General features: G+C 39.4%; 1 protein-coding gene and 1 long non-coding RNA gene across 41 annotated transcripts in view; both read right to left on the bottom strand.

The window, feature by feature from the left end:
* Window positions 1-18,113, bottom strand: part of NRXN3 (neurexin 3) — a 1,691,350-nt gene that overhangs the window by 592,470 nt on the left and 1,080,767 nt on the right.
* The window catches only part of LOC129049946 (uncharacterized), a 70,329-nt gene continuing 54,154 nt past the window's right edge, over window positions 1,939-18,113 (bottom strand). For both annotated transcript variants that reach the window (XR_008513370.2, XR_010137005.1), the window contains 4 exons: window positions 16,263-16,327; window positions 13,701-13,754; window positions 5,250-5,338; window positions 1,939-2,133 (listed from right to left, as the gene is read on the bottom strand). This is a non-coding gene — a long non-coding RNA (uncharacterized LOC129049946). The remainder of the gene's footprint in view (window positions 2,134-5,249; window positions 5,339-13,700; window positions 13,755-16,262; window positions 16,328-18,113) is intronic.

Raw genomic sequence — 18,113 nt, 5'->3', positions numbered from 1 at the left:
ACATCTCATTCAACTTTGCTCACTTTTCTGGCACATACCAGATTGGGTGATCAACAAAGTATGTTGAATTGAATTGAATTATGTTCTGCTTCTCTTGTTAACCCTCAAAGTCCACTCCTTCAGCTTTCATTTCTTCTCCCTGTGTCTCCCAATTCCCACTGCTCCCATTATGCCCCTCACATAAATCTCACCCTCCTCCTCACCCCTTCCCAGCACATCAAGTCCAGCACCTCACCATGTCCTTTTCCAGCTGGAGCCCCTTTCTTACCTTTGAATCTCCTCTCAACCTTTGCCATGAACCTGGATAAAGAACTAACTAGACTAGGATCTTTGCAGACAGCAAGTGGGTGTTTGGGTAGCCCAGATCTTGTTATCAAATCTGTAATGGTGAAACATATGTTGTTGGTATCCTAACTTAAAATTCCAAATACACACCCTTTTAGAAAGCATTTCCTATGTGGCCAGGTACTTGACTACAGTATCTCTTGACTAGGACATTGGGAACATTCTGGGTTACTAGGTGTTTGAGTTCTGGAAAGAGAATATACCATTTCTCTGGAAAATATAATCTGAGCTCTGAGAATTTATAAAGTAACTTTGAGAATACAACCCTTTCGGAAACTGAGGGCTGCCTGCTCTTCTGTTACGTTGTGGGTGGCAAGTGGGGTGGTGGTGTGACTATGTATTGGGCTTTCTATTTCTGTAATGTGGCAAGGATGCTGAGGAATTCAGCCCCCAAACTGAGAAGTGCAGAACAGCACCAGATACAAAATCATACAGAGACAATATACACCTATGTTGTGGGTGGCTGTGCGGATGGGGGTGAGGGATCTGTCAAAAGTACTCCTCAACACAAGCCTCTCGGTTTTCTGGTTTAGCCTAGTTCTCTGGGCCTTAAATGGGAGAGAGTTTTTCTTTTTTTTTTTTTTGTAAGATTAATCATTTCATTTTCACTGTTTTATTAAGGACAGATCATACTTCCCACCTGCTAGCATCCCAAGATGTGTCTGCCTTTTTAAAAATTCTTAAAACACTACTCAGTTTTAGCTAGAGTCTTATAAAATAGGACTTACAGATATGGATATGTTTTAAATACATAAGATATATGTATTTGTGTATGAGAGAACATGAGTCCCATCTCGCTAAAGTAATAAGGTAGATACATATTTTTACATATCAAAAATATTAGACAAGTATGAAATAGAAAATAAATTTGCAAAGCTTGAGAAAATTTCAGGAAAACATATGACCAGGATCATTCCATAGTGCAAATTCATCAGCTCTACTTTATCAGCAATTATGCTCTGGTACAACTGAGTGAACGGCACTCTTGAATCCTGCACACAACAGACGGTAAAGGGAAAGGTGGGGGAGACAGAACAGGAGAAATGAGATTGATTTCCTAAATTTCTTACCAATATCTAAACTTCCCATGTAATGCACTGAAGATAGTTCAGTGCTCCGTATAGATGACCCCAGAATATCAATCTTGGACTCAGTTTTCATTCAACATTATGACTCAAAGTTGAAACCGAAAAGCTAAGTGTGTGTGTGTGTGTGTGTATAAAACTATATATATAAACTATAAATATAGCTATATATAGATAACTATACATAAATATATAGCTATGTATATATGATAACTATATATAGATAACTATATATATATGGAGATACATATATATATAACTAAAACCTTATTCTATTGATGCTAGAACCACGTTGATATTCCCTGCAGATAAGGGTTTTAGAAAAACACTAGAGAAATGCTGACTACAAATGCTGACAACAGAACAAGCCCTACACTGGAAAGTCAGAAGTTTTCTGTATGAGATCATGTGAAACAGAAGGTAGGAAAAAAAAGTTGGAAGGTAGAGCTTAGAAGAAAGACCAACACCTCCTCTTTCATAGCTGTAAACAGCAGATAAGGAAGTCCACTTCTTTTGACACACAATGCTCTTTATTTAACATCATGAACAAAAGCTCACAGTCTTCCTTGCCCTACCAAGGGACAAATTAAGATGGGATGCTGGGACTGTTTAGAAGTGGTCACATGTTGACCACACAGGTTGCGATTCTCCCCTGTATAGCTGCCTCTTATCTTTTTTTTGCAAGTGTCTCAACCTGGGATACCTGCAGAAGAATCCAGAAAAGAAAAAGTGAGGAAAAAAAATAAAACCCATGACCACAGTGTCTCTCAAAGTCTGTTTGAAGGACATCTGATCCCACTGTGTTTGACACAACCAAACCTATCTCTACTTTGTTCTATTCCTCAAAAGGGCCATGGAAGTTGAAGGAAAAGACAAAGTTTCATTTCTAGAAATTCTACCTTCACTTAATCACATACTCTTTTTTTCTCTGCCTACCTGTTTCTCCCAGAGGTAAGTGTTTTATCTGAGTATCTGTTTTAGAAGAGACACTAAGAGGAATTGAGCATAATGTTATCTCCCGCTAGAAAGGCAGTGTTTGTTACTTAATTTTGTCACCAACAATGAGCCAAGAGCTGGGAGCTATCTTATTTCTCTTCCATATAAAACTAGAAGAACTGACCCTCAGAGAAATTATAAAACTACATCCTTTGGGGTCCGTCTGGTTATTAACACAGCTGAAATTCAAATTAAGCAAAAGAATAAAGTCAGAATTTGTAGAAATCGAAGAACAGATTATTTTAAAAAATATATAAGGAATGGGCCAGGCGCAGTGGCTCATGCCTGTAATCTCAACAATTTGGGAGGCCAAGGTGGGCAGACCACTTGAGGGCAGGAGTTCGAGACCAGCCTGGCAAACATGATAAAACCTGGTCTCTACTAAAAACTCAAAAAATTAGCTGGGTGTGGTGATGCGCACTTGTAATCCCAGGTGCTTGGGAGGCTGAGGCACCAGAATCCAGAATCACTTGTACCTGGGAGGCGGAGGTGACAGTGAGCCGAGATCACACCACTGCATCCCAGCCTGGGTGACAGAGCAAGACTCTGTCTCCAAAAATTAAAGAAAGAAGAGAAGAGAAGAAATGAAGTTTAACAATTTTTGTGACCTTTATGCAGAACTTTTAAGCATGAGCATAAGAAAACATCATTTGAACTGGTGGGGAAATTCTGAAGACTCTAATCAGTCTTGACCCTACCATTTCCTCACAGTGATTACTAACTTAAACAGATCAATTCATTATGTCTTGTAGGAAGAAATCCTTTACCACTGGGATTCAAAGAGATAACAAAAGAGAACAGTCACAACTTTTTTTTTTTTTTATAGTCTGTTTATCTCAGGTAAAGCAGTAGAGAAAAGTTTAAAGTTGAATAAGAATCATTTTCCTCATTGTATAATTTCTTGGCCTATAAGTTAATTTCTTAAGGAAAATATAATAATTTTACAGGAATTGAGAGTTCCTGGACATTCTTCTTGCTTTATACATTTAAAAATCAAATGTTACTTGTGCAAAGGTTGATATCATGATCTTCCTGAGTTATTAGGTCATTTTTTTTCCTCTGGTCTAATTTGTCTTACTTCTCAAATGCACAAACACATTCCCACACTTTCTTGCTGATAAAAGTTTCTGTGAGGCAGCATCCACCTCCTAATACCATTGTCACCACCACCATCATCACCACCACCACCACCACCACCACCACCACCACCACCACCATCACCACCACCACCATTACCACCACCACCACCACCAGGAATAAGACAATTGCTGTCCACAGAACTTCTAGCATGTGACTCTTTAAATAGCTGACATCTGGAGGAACTATCTGATACTTGTTACTTACATTCCACTCAGCATGAACGGAGGTTGGCAGAGAATTTAGCAGCACATCTTATTTTTAAAATATCTCACACCTCCCCCTCGCCCTCCCTGCCTTCAAAGAGAGGTTTAAGCAATACACTCTTATTTGCTGCTGTAAGAGCCTACCACCTTCTTCCCAGGCATGCAAGTGCTTTAAAAAGAGGGCCCAAGGCTGTGACCTAATGCCCAGGTGGATCACCCAAATTATTTAAGGACAAATAAGACAGCAACCAAAATCTCTTGTTTTCAGGGATGAACTAAGAAGTGAACCTTATAAACCTATAATCAGTCAGGCAGCCTTTCTTTCTGTCTCTTTCTCTCACACACATGCATGCATGCACACACATGTGCACACAGACACACAGACACACACGCTTTAAACATTGCTTAACAGAAGTCTGCCTACTCTTTTATTGTTCTTTTTCCAAAGGAAGATAACTATCAGGTTAAGAGAATTAAGTTGACTTGACAAAATTAATGGGATTTTTAAATTCAACTGTGACCCGAGAGAAAGCCACCTGCTCCGCTTCTGGCAGAACAGGCTGTCCAAAAGATCTCTGTCCCTGTTCCAGCTGCTGTGAAGTCAGATGAACAAATCTCAGGAGATTAATGCTGGGCACTTAAGCACTTGGAAAGCCCAAGTCCCTAAAGAGTGAAAGCTGCCTTTGATATTTAGTAGTCTTTCTTTGGGAGGCTCAAAAAGCAAATTAAACTGAGAGGAGCATGGAGGTGCTAGGGGGCACTCTACTACAGGAAATGGCATTGATGATGTAGCATGGAGCTGGCAGAATTGGGAAGTTCTGTGTAATTGCTAACAATGTGGTAAGTGTTATCACAGAAGGTAGTGGTACCCAACACTGACTAATGACAACAGTAATTATGATTAGGAGTAGTGCTGATAAAAACAATTTCAACAGTTTGATAATTTCACCTTTGCTTGGAACAACGTACAATATTTTATGCAGTCAAAATCTGTAATTCCTCACAGCATTCCTTTAAGTGGCCAAAATGCTCTTCTGGGGCCTGTGTGTGTGTGTGTGTGTGTGTGTGTGTATGAGAGAGAGAGACAAACAGACAGACAGAGAGAGAGAGAAAGACACACAGAGAGGGAGAGAGACAGAGAGAGAGGGGAGGGATGGACATAAAGAAATGCATTTAATATGGGTAGTAGGCAAAGTATTCACCCTGAAGCAATCCTGAGATGAACTGTTGTTTTTCCCTTTTCCAAGAGTTGGGTATAGGATTATCATGGACTGTTTAGTCATGGGTCCCCAGCCTCCCATGGCAAATTTCCATTATTGTATATTCCCAATGATCAAAACTGAGGAAATCTGGCAAAATCACCTTCTTTCCCCAAAACAGAAGATACCAATCTAAGGCAGCACTACCAATCAGCTTATGAGCAGAGACTTAAAATCCATCTTCTAGAGAAGAAAATGTGCTAGATAATGATCACAATTACCATTTTGCTGGCCTTCAGCCACCAATCTTGCTGTGTGACAATTTCGGAGGGCATAATCCTTGCTATGTAGCACGATGTTGAAAATTACACTAAGGCATTTGGAGATAAGCAATGGATAATAAGAATGATAATTAACATTAATTTTTAGAACATTCTGGATATTACGATTAGCATTCTACTTTAAATTATCTCATTTAATGCAACAACTTGCAGTAGCTAAAATTTTTCCCATTTTACAAAGAAGAGAACTGTGGTTTAGAAAGGTAAAACATCTTGCCCAAGGTCACACAGGGATTAAATGGTAGGACTGGAACCCAATATCTCTGGCTCTGGTTGTCATACTCTTAACCTTATACTGCCATTTAAACACTATCTGTGAAACACCAGGCAAGGTAAGCAATCAGTACCTATTAGCTATCATCAGCTAGTATTAGTCCCTGGTGCTAGGAAGATCTGGCTTATTATGGAGAAGGTTTACAGTGTCTCTAGAATGCTGTGGAAATGCTTCTATGAAGGCACTATGGAGGCTCGCAAACAGTAGAACCAGATGGCCTGGGCCACTCCTCACAGTGTGAGTTTGTGATTGTTTCTATGCAATGAGTTTAGGAGGACTGAAGAAGAAGAGTTTAATTTCAAAATTGGCTCAGGGAATCAAGGAAAGCTTACAAGAAGAAGTCACTGTGTCGTCTTTAATTGGTCTGTTATGAAAGGAGGAATGCTATTCTCTTTCAATGAAACAAGGCTTAAATCAACACCGTCCTTCCAAGCAGTTACGGGAGTTAAGGCAAACTTGCCAAGCAAAAGCACATAAATCAATTGAAAACAGAGGTGGAATCAGAGACATCTACTAGAAAGGAGGGAAGAAAGGAAGGGAGGGAGGAAGAGTTGGAGGGAGGAAGGGAGAAAGGAAGGAAAGAAGGAAAGAAGGAAGGAAGGAAGGGAGGAAGGGAGGGAGGGAGGCAGGCAGGGAAGGAAGAAAGTGCCTCCCAAAGCATCAGCAGTTTTTTTCACTAGTTTCCCCTCTAAAGCCTGTAATGGAAGACACTCTTTTTAATGCAGTTCTTTCTTTTCCTCTCAACTGATGGCAGCTAAAGTGGTCTGAGGCCAGCACAATAATGAACTTTGCCCAGAGAAGAGTCCAACAGTAAGACAGCATCCTCCTTGGCCTGCCAGCATGTTCGTCAGCTGTTCAGCACAATGTCAACATAAGTGAGCAAAGCTTTGGATGAAAGAAACAAGAAATACAATGTCTCCCATTTTTTCTGCTTGAGCCTATGGAACAGAGTGAAGAGGTGAAATATTTCTTTTCAATGTCTAAATTCATCACAGAAAAGTCACCAAGGAGCTTCATTAAGTGACAGTCTTGTAAATGAGCTGACCTTCACCACTGCTTGAGACCAAATTGTTCTTTCTTTAACAGATAGCAGATTACTAAAAGCGAGTTTCTGCCATAGAATGCTTAGATTCAACTGAGATTATCAGAATATTCTTGGTTTGTCACTGCATGCCATGCATTCTTGTGGACTGTGTGTTACAGAAGCATGGATCAGCCTAACAATCTCTTCTCTGAGAAAGGCAGAGGGGACTTTTGGAGGATGGACTTCAGGTTGCCCCAGAGTGTTATGGGGGCACATATTTTTCTCAGACCTTTCTCTTCTTCTTCCTATAGGAAGAAGGGTAGTTAAGAAAAAAATAAGTTAGACCATGGAATGGAAATAATGACAGATGGATCCATTTGTTTTATTATTTCTCTTTTAGATGCCCTCATGCTGATCAAATAAGAGCTAGTTCATAAGCTGAAACTATGAACTTACAAATGTATTCTACTTAAAGAAACTCCACAATTTGCCTCAATGTTTTGGGCACCCACTTGCTTGATGATATGGTTTGGCTCTGTGTTCCCACCCAAATCTCATCTCAAATTGTAATTTCCACATGTTGGAGGGATCTGGTGGGAGGTGATTGGATTGTGGGGGTGGTTTCCCCCATGCTGTTCTCATGATAGTGAGTGAGTTCATCACAAGAGCTGATGGCTTTAAAAGTGTTTGGCAGCTCCTGCCTCTCTCTTTCTTTTCCTGCCGCCTTGTGAAAAGGTGCTTCCTTGTCCTTCACCTTCCATCATGATTGTAAGTTTCCTGAGGCCTCCCCAAACCTGTGGAACTGTGAGTCAATTAAACCTCTTTTCTTCATAAATTACCCTGTTTCAGGTAGTACAAGAAGAATAAGAGTAGCAATATAAGAAGAAACTAATACACTTGGTTAGCAAGAAGTCTAATTTTGCCCTCTAGGATGTCCCTCCCTAGTTATCTTCTGTAAAAGTTTTTGGGTGAGAGAGGACCTTCTCACATATGTCAGATTTCTAGCCTCATGCTCTGGAGGCCACGTATGTCACTGTCCTTGAAAGCTTTTACTGTATTCCCCACAGAACTGGCAACCATACCTAACTATGGCCTCACAGGGTCCCCTGTCTATCTACGAGTAGTGGTTCGACACCTTCCTCTTGTCAAAACACAATCCTTTCAGAGCCCTTTCCCACGGAAGAACAGTAAAGACCCAGGTGACAGGATTCTTTCTTTTGCAAACAATCTTTTCCCCAAAACACACAGAAAAGGCAGGAGAACAGAGATCTATGAATGTTCAGAACCAGTTTCAAACTTGACCTGGAACCACCTCCTTCCCTCAACATCCAGGTCACGCTACTTGGTCTAGTCAATGGGTTATGTTGTACCTTCATCCATGGCAAGTTTCCATGAAGAACCCCATTTTCTCTCCTTCTGATGTAAGTTCCTTGGGGGCCTTCAAGTCTTCATACAGATGTGACTGAACCACATAGGTGCCACCTAGACTAATGGATGTGGCTGGGCAACTCTTGCAGTATGTCTTGAATGTTATATTGAAAGTTATGAAGTTCTCCAAACGTTCTAAGAAAGGGAGGAGGCTCATCTTTACAAAACAGAGGGAAGGTGTGTTCTAGCTCCACAAGTGAGTGGAAGAGTTGTGTTGCTGACTGCCCCAGCCCTCACTCCTCTGTTGTATTTGTATCACTTTGGAAGGTCTCATTCCCTGCTTTCAATGTAATACTTAACATTATCCCACTTTTCTCGCACCCTCTGAAATCCTGTTAATTCCCTCTTAGATCTGAAACAGTTTCTAAAGTACTATCCCTACCCACCTCCCACCACCACCCCCCCCAACAAACATCCTCTCTTTTAACATCTGATCTCCTCCAAATGGATCTTTAGAAAGCCATATATGCAAAATGGAGATTTTACTGAGCTTTAATCATTGGCATGACGGAATGAAACAATATGTCAACTACAAGATCTGACAGAAATAAGAAGAGGAAAACTCTGTTTTCTGTATAAATATCCCTGGTAATTAAAAAGGAAAATGACATAAATAGATAGGGTGAATAACAAATGAAAAGTAAATAGATTCCAGTTGTAAGGCTGATATGTCTGAAAGATTTTCTCTTGAGGAGGATCCTCTATTAAGATCGTGGAAGATAAACTTGATTTCTGGTTATTATGCATTAGTGTCATGCCAATCACCTTGACATTCAGATACACCACACTTGAAAGAGGTGGAATTGGAGGCATCTGATTAACCCGTCGGAATGCACAAGAACTTTAAGTACAATAGGATATTTAACTGTCAACTAAAGTAACTATCTTTAATTTTGTAGAAAGGATTAGCTACTTAGTGTTTTAGATAAAGGTACTATCAGAAAGAGAAAAATGCAACCTGGGGAAGATAGGAAGACCTTGTCTCTACAAAAAATAAAAAATTGGCTGGGCATGGTGTGCCTGTAGTCCCAGCTACTTGTGAAGCTCAAGTGAGAAAATTGCTTGAGCTCAGGAGATCAAGGCTGCAGTGAGCCATGATCATGCCACTGCATTCTAGCCTGGGTGACAGAGCAAGACCCTGAAAAAAAAAAAAAGAAAAGAAAAGAAAGAAGAAAAGAGAGAAAAATGGGGGTAATAGTGCAATGAACCTGACAATTTCTCATTTTCGAATATCCCATTAGTTTTTCTCCTATCACCCATCACTTAAAAATGTGCTCTCCCAGGTCTGGGCTCTATCCTCAATGGTACTGTTCACCACCTGTGAATCCTCCCATGGATTCAGCTACTTCCTCTAAGCGGAGGGACCCCAGATCTATATCTGATGTCATCCAATAATCCGAACCATAACCACCTACTGGACCTCTTTCTACAGATGATCCAAACTCATCATTTTCCTTATTACTTTTCACTCCTCATTTTACCCCTACTTATTGTACGTTGTATACTGTAGCTAATGACATCATAATTTTTCCATTTATTCAGGCTCAAAATTCTGAAGTCATTTCTTGAAAGACTCCCTTCCCTCTCCCTATCTAAACTAGAGAAATGACTATCTCCACAGCATCATTCAGCTCGGCCCCTGTTTCCCATTCTCAGAGTGCTGTTCATTTCCTAATACCTCTTTGAATGAATACAATAGCATACTAATGCAGTTCTTAGCTGCCAACACTGTTCTCGAATAGGGCCTGCTACATCTCCCTGGAGAAATCTTCCTAATGTGCAGCCCACATAATTTCACAGCTTTGCACAAAATCCTTCAGTGGCTACTTATTTCACACCTATGGAAAGTTCTAACTCTGCATAATAGTATTCAAAATCCTCTACAAACTAGCCCTTTCCTATCATGTCAGCTGTAGCCTTCACTCTAACTCATCCCTCATACTCACTACCAGACCTTTAACAAATCACCATTTCCCTGAACACACCTGATGTCATTTTTCCCGTTTTTGTTTTTGATTGGGTTACTGAAACTTACTATTTGATGGACATTGTGTCAAGTACCAAGGTGTCAAAAATAAATAAAATGATTCTTTCTTTTAAGTCATGCTGTCTATCAGATATTCAAATTTCGAAAATCTCTCAAAGACTTATTTAAATATCACCACTGCATGAAATTGGATCAGAATTCCTGATTAGAGTTTCCCTGTCCTGTGTGTTACCAAGACACTGTCTACTTCTGGGATAGCATTTTTACATTCTGTCTTGGATATATAATTATTAATAGGTGTGTTATTTCCTTCACTAGATTCTTGAATGTTGCATGGTATGCAAACAGGAAATGGGCTTCTGAGAGATGAATCTGGGATTATTTCCTGGTTTTTACCACTAACCAGTGAGTTCTTTAACTGCTTTGTGTCTGGGCTTCCTTACTGTAAAAATGAGATAATAATACTACTAGTGACTTGTGAGAATTAAACAAGCAAATGTTTGTAAAAGTTCTCAGCATATCGTAGAGACTCAATAAATACTAGTTTTCCTCCTTCTTTCCTTCTCCGAAGACAAGAATCTTACAATTTAGGATGAAAATTTAACAATATCCATCCTTGTCACATTGTTCACATTTTCTCTATCTTTTCTTTCAGTGTAGGCAAACTCTACCTTTCATGTTCCCAAAGCCTACTTCATATTTCTCTCCTTCACATTGCCTAGTCTCTGTAGTCCAATTATATTACCTCATTCACTCATTTATTATTCATTTACTTAGTTCTGACTTTTTGCTAAGATTTTCTGGAATACAAACTTCCTATTTTTACTATATATTTAGAATTCCTCTATCTTTTAAAATAAAACAAATTTCTGTTTATATTTGCATGAAGGAAATATTCACATGTCACAGTTCTGTTTATTAACCACAGCTGGTAGCACTTACAGATGAGTGACTTGACAGCTCTCTGTATATTGATTGGTTATTAGTGCATATGCACCATTTTTTAATAACCAGAAATGTTAGCATAAGAACATTAATAATACAGGTATATACTTTATGAAAAGTTTATAGTCATTTATTATTTCAAAATTTAACAACAAAACATTTTTATAGTCAAAGATTCCCCTCTGCTGCTAGGCAGGTACATTGGGTTAGATATTCTCACCTTCATCCCAGATTCATTTCCTTTCCTTCTCTGCCACACTAGAAAGGCTGACTGCTATAAGCTCTATAGATCACATCGTAAGACTGTCTTTTTCACTGCTTCTTGTATATTTTGCCAGTGGAGAGCTCAATAAGAGAAACATTGGGCATTTATTCATTCTTCCTTCCAGAACCCTCCCTGATGTGTTATGAATGTGCCAGTAGCTGGGTTATTTTATTTAGGACCAAAGTGATAACTGAGTCGCCTCTCTTACAAGGTTGCAACACTAGCCATGTTCATGGAATCCAATTGTCTTCTGTGGCCATTCAAACCTAGGGACAATTGAGACTTTTCACATTTTCTCATCCCTAAGTGTTTCACCAGCACTTGCTAATTTTCTTACCTGGGAAATAAAACCCTTCATTAGTTTCTCTTCATGTAACCATTTTGTGTATGCCTTCTTTCCTTTGGGACCCTGATTGATATGCCCCTCCCACTTACAAGTTTTTGCTTTGTAACTCTCTTTGGTCAGTCAACATCACTGAACATTCATGTGCCAGACACAGTTTTGTAATGAGTACCCCCATTTTTCTAAGAGATAATGTATTTTCTCTTTTCTTTTTTCCCTACTTCCTAACCTAGCTCTTTAGACATGCAATTATAACCTTTTACCTTCCTTTTTCCAGACACTTCCTACAGGGCAAGTTCATCTAACTATGTGCTTAGAAGCTCCAGAGCAGAACTCCCTCTCACCAGGAGATCACCTCGCGAGACAACAGTCAATGTACAATCTGAAGTGCCTGCTACAAAACTGTCTCCCACCAGGAGAGTTTTGGCCACGTTTACAACCTAGTTCTGCCCATGAAGGCACCAGCTGTCACCAGCTCAACCACACAGTACATTCGGCAATGCAGTGAGTTACATGACCCCCACCTGCATTTCCCTCCCCCGTGAGCCATTCATGCCAAGATGCCTTTTAAAAGTGCCTGCTTTCTGCTCCAAAAGTAAGCAGTACCCTTAAGGCAGGAAGCCTGTACTTCTTCCCTTAAGCTAGCTTTGGAATAACAAGTCACTTTCTTTATACTAGAACTTGCTCTTGTGAATTGGACTCGGCAGGTGGCAAGTGACTGAATCTGCATTTTGGTTACAGTATAAGGCATTGGCGACTCACTGACAAGCAAGTTGCACTTCCTGAAGAGAGTGTGCAACTATGGTCCACTGAAAGAGACTTCCAGAAAGGTATGCAATTATGGCTCAGTGTGATAGATGCTTCAAAAAGATAAAAAAGTCCCATGGGGACACAGGAAAACTAGAAGGACTACAGGGGATGGGGGAGCAGGAAAGCTGGGGGGCCAGAGGTATATTTCAGAGCAGTTAGAACAGAAAGACAAGTATAGTCAGTCCACAGAAATGGCAGCAAGCAGGGAAGAGAGAACAGATAGAAGGCATTTCAGGAAGGGGACCCAGCATGGGCAAAGTCCTGGAGTGGAGCCACAGTGCATTCTTTGTGAGAAATTGTAAGTCGTGGGGTATGGCTAGAATCTGTGTGGGGGCATGAAGTTGGATAATGCTCAAAAGGAAGGGAGAGCAGATGAAGAAGGGCCTGGAAAATCATAACACATTTGTATTGTAAGCCGAGGTCATTGAAGGGCTGTCTGGAGGGTTTTAAGTGGAGGCAGAAACATTATCATATGTGGACTTCAACTGAACAAGGCGGTTCACGCCTGTAGTCTGAGCTACTTGGAAGCTAAGGCAAAACGATCACTTGAGCCCAGGAGTTCAAGGCTGCTATGAACTATGATCGTACTGGTGCCCACCAGTCAAAGAAAGCACACTCCAGGGACTGAATACTTCAGAAGCATTTGTAAACATCACAAGCTATGAGACAGAGTGATAGGTAACAAGTGGTGAAATGTGAATTTACAGTGTTTTTTTTTTTTTAATCTTTTTATGAAGGCCAGTAAACACACACAGTGTAAGGTCTTGTGATGCAGAAGAATAGAGGTGGAAAAACTCCTGGGTTTTGAAAAGGTTAAGGACATTAGCCCAAAAAGCAACATAAATGCATGTTAAAAAATAAAAGAAGCTTTCTTGTATAAATAAAACTTCATAAAATACATACATAATGTGTACGTATACAGTCTAGGAAATGATTTCAATGAAAATAAAAGAGAATAAGACAACTACCTAGCTTTTGGCTGTTTCCATTTTAAAATAAGATTCGGAAAGGTATAAGGGGAAAATATTTATTTTTGAAATGTAGAAAAATAAGGTGATAATTTCCTGCCAGGGAAAATATGTGCAGGGAAACTTGTTGCTCTTTCTTTGCTGAAAAAGACCTGCTGTGGCAAGTTCCACAGATGGAAGAGTTTGATTAGTTTTGGGAAAGTGGACTTGTGAAGTGGGGACATGAACAGATTGTTCTATTACTGCCTGTTAGTATGGCAATACATATTTTGCTAATTTTCACTTAACCTCTTCTTGATTTAGTGGCTGTCAATGACAGAAGTGAGAAATAAGACTGCAGGACTTACTTAGAAGCCAAATTTTTCTTCTGGTCCATAAACTGTAAGTCTTTGGTAACGCATCTTCCATTGGGGTAAAGATATTTAGGTAGCAGTGGTGGTAAATGAAAAGTGTAGAAGGGAGAAAAAAGAGATATTATAATGAAATAGTATTATGTAACACATGTAACTTGGTTTTTCCTTTTTCTTTCCTTTACAGTATGGTTTGCAAAACCAATGACCCCAGAGTTCAAGCAGGTAATGCAAATTCATGGGCTGGGTTTACAAATTCTGGTGCTCAAGCATTTTCATATTTGGTTGTTATTACTAGAACTGGCAGTTGGCTTTGGTGTTAGTGGGATGATAGGCAATGGTGGTGACTGTAAATACCCAAAGAATGTCCAAAACAATCACTAATGATTGCTAGCAAATTTTTTGTTACATGGGAATGCAAGTCTAGTATTGCAATGTCTTCTGATTTGCCAAGAGTAGCTAATAATTTTCATGGACAGCTCATTTTTATCTACACTACTCAATTTAAAAATGTTGTCTCAAAAAGTTTTTAACCTCGTTGCAGGGAAAACAAAACCCATCATCTGTAAGCCTGATCCAGTTTTGCTTTATTCTGATTTTTGCCATTAAACTTTAAACAGAGTTAACTTGTATCTTGCACTTTCTAAAGACCTCTAACTTCTTTCAAAACACCTGACATTTAAAGAAGGCCATGATGTGAGAAGAGAGAGAAGTGTGTGTGTGTGTGTGTGTGTGTTAAAAAAAAAGGCTGTTCACATGTTTGGAGATCACAAGCGAAGGGTGAGGTTTATGCTAGATAAAGACAAGGCTGGATTCCACTGGATGGAGAGGATCGGCTAGCATCCAGGTATAGAGAATGCAAGCAAAACCTCGGACAGAGTCAATGCCACCACAATTTGTACCAAACAATTCCACTAAGGGTATTGTATTTAACTCCATGTAATCGCTTCATGAATGAGGGAAGAATCTATGTGGAAAATCTTGGAACTGGGAATAGGTCAGTCAGGCTAGATTAGAAATCTGAGCTTTCCAGGCCCAAATTGTCCCTGGCTAGGCCAAATGGTTTTTAGCCTAACAAGGAATGGAAGTAATTCAACTCCCTTTGCAAAGTTGGTTATTTTGTTCCAGCCATGGGAATATGCTACTTTGTGAAAACTGTCCCTTACAGTGTCAATTCCAACTATGGAAAAATATAAGGAATAGGAAAAATACATTGAAGTGCACACACTATAGTGTTCCAGCAATATTTCTTTTTGGTTTGTTTTCCTCTTCTGGTTTTTGTGAAATGTTTTCAGAGGCAGAGCCATCACTTTCCAATAGGAATGGCATCTTTATGAAGAAAAATCTGACTAGAACCTAAGGACCTATGACCCTTGACACCTCACCAAACACATGGCTGTACTCCTTCCTCTTTCCCTTTTTTCTTCCTTTCAAAACAATTTATGTGTGTTTCTGTGTGATGAACAGTATCACAGTGATTATTTTTTAAAAAGGACTCTGGCCTCCTTGCAGACTAGTAGAGGAGGAAGAAATTGAAATAAACAATGGCAAATCAGTGGATGGAATCTATAATGCAATGTGTGCCAGGAATGCTTGCAACAAAAATGAAACTTACCATCAGAAACAACAATATTATATTCTATTTACTAGACATTTATTATGTTCCAGGCACTGTGGGTTGCATGTAACAGAAATCACCTCATTTAGTCAACAAAATAGTTAAGACGTGATAATTTACTGTTTCACTGATAAGGAAACTGAGGCATAGGAAAATGAATATCTTGACCATGACTACATGAGAACTCATTCACTCTTTCTTCTCTCTCATCTAGCTTTTTTCTCTCTCTTCTCTCTTTTTTCCTTTCCTCTGTCTTCTCTCTCTCTCCCTACTCCTCTCTTCTCTCTCTCCTTCTCTTCGCATGGTCTCTCCCTGTCTCTCTGGATTCTGAGGAGTCAATGACATGAAGTATGCAAAGCATGGTGCATAAAGTGTGGCAACATCATAAAGTCACAATAAATGGTGGCTGTTATTACTTGGCCACATCAAGGATGGCTGTTCAGGGGCAGCAGTGCTGGAACTAGAAATTGAAAGATGCTTAGGTCAAGTAGCTGTGACATTTTTCATTTCATTTAATACTTATTAGGAACCCTGTGAGATGGGCATCATTAACCTCACCTTTCAAAGGAGGAAACCAAAGCTCAGCAAGTTTAAATAACTGTCCCAGGGCCAAAGAACTCGCAGGCTGGGGACTCGAGACTGGGACCCAAGAATCCTAATTCAAAGGCTAACCTCCTTCAACTGTTATATCTCTGCCTTGATGGCGTTTAGACTCGACGGTTGAAACCTCTAATCCTTTAGTGAAAATGGAGCGAAACACTGAACAGATACCAGCTTCTTGTTAATCCTTATTCCCTAGAGTTTAAGTGTTCCCTTGGAGAGTTAAAAGATACATACAAATGAGTCAAAATCATTGCCTATTCAGTAATGCCTCCAATATACACTTATATCTTCCCCAGTAACTGAAATAATTATATAAAAGAAAGGAAGGAAAAAGAAACCTGGTGCAAAGGATGGGTTTGCAGGAAGGTCTTCTTAATGAGCTCTCCTCAGCACATCTTGTTGTCTGCAAAGGAAAGGTGTGAACAGAGCCAGTACAGATCTAGCCCTAAAAATTAGTCCAACTTGCTCCTATCAATTACACTGAATTTTCTGACAAACCTCTACTGCTCACGGGAAATTTCCTGACAGGATGCTAATAAATCTAGCTAACCTTGTCACCCCCCACCAATATGCCAAATTTGCAGCATTCACGATAAATAACATTCACGCGTTATGAAGCTGAACTGGACTTCTCAGAATTTCCATAAGGCTGTGGCAGGTTAATGAGAGAAAAATGTTTTTTTATGTGTGTGTCCAGAATATAAAAGAAAATGCTCATCTTCTGAAAAGCACAAATCGGCAGGCAAAGTGTTTTGCTTCTGGGCCCATTTTAGATGTCAGGGAGCATAGTTTTGAGGAGGATCAGGTCATATCCATGTGCTTATCTGCATAGTACAGTATCACATTGGAGGAGTATGCAGAGAACAATATAGAGGACTGGAGAGAGACTCTTAGAAACTTCAATGCCTAGATCTCGGTACTGACCAGTCAGTATCAAAGATTACTATCGGCAGATTTTCTTTCTACCCAAATCGTTAGTTGCGGAAAGAAAATCATCAAACAATAGAGCCAGGCTAATTGTCCAAGGATAAGGATGATTACTGAGTCCCTGAAGAACAAGTAGCTTTGTTTGGTGATGTTCCTAAGCGAAACACCATAGTTAATGATAGCGTGGCATATCTGTTAAAAGCTGGGATCTGGAGCCTGAGAGCAGGGGTTCAGATTTTTTATGTCACTTGGAAATTTTATAACATGATGATAATAATATAGCCATGTACTACATAATGACATTTCCATCAATGATAAACTGCATATATGATCATGGTCCCATAGGATTACAATACCATGTTTTTGCTATCCCTTTTCTATGTTTAGATATATCTAGACACACAAAATACTTACCATTGTGTTACAAATGCCTCCAATACTCAGTACAGTAACATGCTGTATGAATTTATAGCCTAGGAATGGGCTGTACCATATAGCAACAGGCTATACCATCTAGATTTGTGTGGGCACACACTATGATTTCGCAAAACTACAAAATCACTTAAGGACACATTTCTTAGAATGTATCCCCATCATTATGAGACATGTGGCTATAGTACAGATTTCATTGGATTGTTTTACGCACAGGATTATGACAATGCACATAAAGCACCCTGCATCCAGTTCAACACATAGTAAATGCTCAAAAAAAAAAGATTCCTTTTATATAGGTTACACTCTTAGTTAACACCCTGCTCAGGTATTGAATCCCCCATGAAGCCTTGACCTCCTCCCAAATCTAGCTGAGCCAGTTGCTTATCCAGTCTATTTGGATGCTATCCTATGTATGATTCTATCACAACACAGAAAATTATATTATAGATGATATCATTGCATCTGTTTCCCCTAGTAGACTGTGGAATCCTTAAAAGTAAAGAATCTGAAATTTTACATTGTATTTCTTTGTTTTTATCTCACATATCTATACAGTACCCAGTACATGGGAAGTCATAATAAATGTTTGCTGAATTAGTATGTGAATGCATTATCTCATTTTGTTCATCTGAAATACAGGAAAGACGAATGCTTAAACTTCTAGGTTGAAAGGCCAATTGAATAAATTGTTAATTGTGTCATATTAACGTCAATTAATATTCTTCTGGGATTTTGTTTTTCTCAGTGAAATTATGGGAAGGAAGAGTTCTTAAGGTCCTATATGTTAGTAGTATAATTGTCAGCAGCGGATGTACTGTTGGCATGAT

The sequence above is a fragment of the Pongo abelii genome, chromosome 15 (assembly GCF_028885655.2).
Source record: "Pongo abelii isolate AG06213 chromosome 15, NHGRI_mPonAbe1-v2.0_pri, whole genome shotgun sequence".
NCBI lineage: Eukaryota > Metazoa > Chordata > Mammalia > Primates > Hominidae > Pongo > Pongo abelii.
Note: the sequence above shows the minus strand (reverse complement) of the source record. Positions and strands in the feature narration are given on the sequence as shown.